Source organism: Myodes glareolus, chromosome 9, assembly GCF_982192425.1.
Source record: "Myodes glareolus chromosome 9, mMyoGla1.1, whole genome shotgun sequence".
Classification (NCBI taxonomy): domain Eukaryota; kingdom Metazoa; phylum Chordata; class Mammalia; order Rodentia; family Cricetidae; genus Myodes; species Myodes glareolus.
Window position 1 is genome coordinate 81,107,492 of NC_142034.1, and position 3,639 is coordinate 81,111,130.

The 3,639-nt window shown below is 45.3% G+C and overlaps 1 long non-coding RNA gene across 2 annotated transcripts; it reads right to left on the reverse strand.

The window, feature by feature from the left end:
* Window positions 1-328: 328 nt before the first annotated feature.
* Window positions 329-3,376, reverse strand: LOC125401653 (uncharacterized). 2 transcript variants are annotated; one of them, XR_015738892.1, is made up of 4 exons: window positions 3,042-3,376; window positions 2,525-2,641; window positions 1,227-1,340; window positions 329-928 (listed from the first exon to the last, which is right to left on the reverse strand). It is a non-coding gene; the product is annotated as an uncharacterized LOC125401653 (long non-coding RNA). The 2 variants fall into 2 exon arrangements; XR_007232421.3 differs by having other exon boundaries at window positions 2,525-3,358.
* Window positions 3,377-3,639: the final 263 nt, after the last annotated feature.

Here is a 3,639-nt window from a genome sequence, read left to right on the forward strand (position 1 = left end):
TCTGTCCACCTCTCCCAGTTCACTCTCCTTCCACCCTCACCCCGATCCCTCCTGTCTCCATCCCCATCTGCCCCCCTCACACACTGCTAGTGGGAGGTTTGACTACTCAGCTCTCACCGTCCAGACAAAAACTAAACAGAGAAATATAGACGAGAACCGACTTTCGGTTCAGCTCTGCCACTGAACAACTCATCGCGTAACTTTGGGCAAGTCCCACCCTGCAAGAAAGGGTCTCGGTCCTTCCCTGTGTCAAAGGGAGAATTAGGTGAGATAGTCTCTGCCTTCTAAGATCCTCGAGGGCTTGAAAGTACCACAAGGAGACCCATGCTTGCTTTGCTCACTGTTGTTGAATGAATGCTAAGCACAGACGAGATACTTAACGAGTATTCATTGAACGAAAGCATGAATGGACCCTTTGCTAAGGTCATTTGGCTTGATCATGGCAGAGCTGTATAAGCTTCTACTTCCTCCCCCTTCTATATCACACCATCTCCCACTTCAGAAACATCATCGCCTTTGCCCTTTGAATCTTGTAATCACACGACCTTTAGCACTTCACCGACACTCATGTGATGTGAGTCTCATTGCCAATGGGTCTTTTACATATTTGGTGAGGGCTCTAATCTTGGTACTGTCACTTGTGACCTGCCCAGCCTCAGGCAAGTTGCCAGACCCTATCTCCTCCTATATAAATAGAAGCGAAGGGTCAGTCCTTAGCACGCGTGAGTGCTCTGAGGTCCTTGCTCAGAGCTGCGTGGGTAGCGGGCTCTTAATAAATGGTTGCAGTTGTGGTTTGAGCAGGCGTTGCTTAAGTGGTGGTCATTTCAGGTCTGCAAGGGTGGTGGCATCTGCTCGATGTGCTGTGTGGTCAGCGTGCCTTGGGTTTTCAGTAGCTCATTGTGACTCCCAGAAACATCCATAGTGGAACCTTTTCAAAATGAGAAACTGTATCATTATCAGATATATTTCTTGGCTTTTCCTGACTAGTCACACACACACACACACACACACACACACACACACACACACTACATATATACATACATACATTATACACACACACTGGAACACATATACACCCATACACCCATACACACGTTATACACACACGTTATAAGCACACACATGCTATACAAGTGCACACACGTATTTTGAACTCTGAGTTTCATGCATTTGACTTAATTTTTGTGTCTCTCTTATCCCGAAGGCCTCAACCATCCACATACCTTATTGTTAATTTTGGAAGGCACCTTGGAAACGGCTAGGTTGAAACAGTTAAGGACAGGAAGCAGCAGAAGGCTGGCTCGCTTTCATTTTCTTTCAATTCTTCATAGCTAATCCTGTTAATGTAGAGAATGCCTTGAATATGGTCATTGTGCAGAGGAGGAAATGCAAAGAATTAGTCACCTCGGGAAAACAAATCAAGTAAAGCTTCTTACACACAGGCGGTAGAAGACTAAACCGAGTCGCTTAAATAACAGCCAATTTATGCTTCATATTAAATGAGACGTTCCTCAGGAGGTCTAAGCTCAGAGAGGCTGGGTCTGGGGATTTCAGCAATCACCAAGTGCTTTCTTTAGCGTTGTTGTCATGATTCCGGCTCTTACAGGGGTCTCTCCGGCAGACCCCCTGTGTTCACGGCAGTCAAACGGTCCCTATTTATTGGCAGCAGTGCCTCTTCTAAGGTGTTTCTTCAACCCTCAGGCTGATTGTTCCTCTCTTCATGGCGTCTCAGAATCACGGACCCTTTCTTGAAACAACCCTCATTGTTTAGGAGTTTGATTTGAGGCACTTGGTGTCGAGATTTGGAGGTAAGAATAAAATCAATCCCACCCGAAATAACAAAATTACTATTCCCTTAAGGCAGTCTGGGATACTGCTAGGTAGGAGATAGGGACTAGGGCAGGCAGCACACTACTATATTTATATGTACCAGCTAATTTAAACCTAGGATGAGCCTCATGGGATACCAGTTTTTGTTGTATTTTTTTGTTTTGTTTTGTTTTATTTTTTTGTTTTGTTTTGTTTTCTCTGTGTAGCCCTGGTTTTCCTGGAACTTGCTCTGTAGACCAGGCTGGTCTGAAAGTCAGAGATTCACCTGCCTCTGCCTCCCAAGTGCTGGGATTAAAGGCGTGTGCCACTACCGCCTGGCCGAGACACTGCTATTTCAAAAAAACCCTTAGCATGAAGCAGCAGAGGCAGTGTGAGGTCAGGCAGGTGTCCAGTCTGCCTCCCTTGGCCCTATACAGTGCAGTTCCCCGTGACAACTCCAAATCATGGTGTTCACCCCACACAGGCAGCACCTTAAGAGGTTTGGTCCATAAGACCACTTCCCTCATATTCCGAGCTAGAAATGATAACTCCCCGTAAATGCTTTTGGAGGAAGATGATGTTGTCACGTCGCCATGTGTAATTCTATTTAGCTGAAAGCCCTTGAGTAGTTTCAGAATCTTTTGATGCTTTCGGGAGTCTGTGGAAAAGACGAAGCAATTTGTGTTTAAAATTACCCTTAGATTGCACTTACCTTTCAGGTATAGATTTTTGCTGCTAATGAGTTCTGAGTCCTTCGTCTGCGGTCTTTCGCAGCAGCTTTGCCTGCGTTGCTGTGCTTCACCCTGAAGGTCTGAAGAGGTAGAGCAGACTGGGGTGCAAAGGGGGAATAGGTTGGTGGGAGGCGGCTGTGACCTCTGCCTTCTGACTTCCTTTCTTTCCCTTTCCCCTTCTCCTCCTTGCTCTTTCCTTCTTTATCTCTCAAATTAAAAGGGTCTACCCTTTCTGTAAATTACCATACATTTTATTTATTTGATTTTTTAAAAAACATTTTCTCTTATTGAAAATAGTTTTTTTGCCATGCAATATAGTCTGATTATGACTTCCCCTCCCCTAGTCTTACCAGCTCCTCCTCACTTCCCCTCCCATCCAACTCCACACCCTGTCTGTCTCTCCTTAGAAAGCAAATAGGCATCTAGAAATAATAATAAGATAAAATACAGTAAGGGAAAACAAAAACAAACGGATTGGAATAGGACAAAGCCACTGACCAAGAAAAAAACAAAAGCCAAAGAAAAAGCACAAGAAATCACAGAGATGCAAATCCGTACACAGTTGCACACACAGGAATCCCAGAGAAACAAAACCAGAAGCCATAATATATACACAAAGGACCTATGGGGTGAAAAAGAAATAGAGAAAGGAGGAGGAGGGGGAGGAGGAAGAAAGAGGAAGGAGGAGGAAGTAGGAAGAAGGAAGCAGCAACAGCAGCAGCAACAGCAGAAGCAGCAGCAGCAGTCTTGACTTAACATGAGACAAAGAATCCCCAAAGATGCTATTGAGTTCGTTTGTGCTGTTGACTTGGCATGGGGCCTGTCCTTAAGAGTGGTTTGTCTCCCCACTGAGAGTCCCTAGTATTGCTCTTTAAAAATAATATGATGATGGGATGCCCCGGGCGGCCTGCGAGCCAGGCAGAGGCTGCCACCAGAGCAGTGCAGGGTCCCCGGGCGAGCGGCAGAGTCAGCCGGGTGGATGCGGTGGACGGCAGAGTAAATGGACATAAGGCTATACATAAAGCTAAACATTTATTATTTAGAGGAGAGGGAGATATTTATTACTTAAAAAGAGGAAATCAGAGAGACGTAAAGA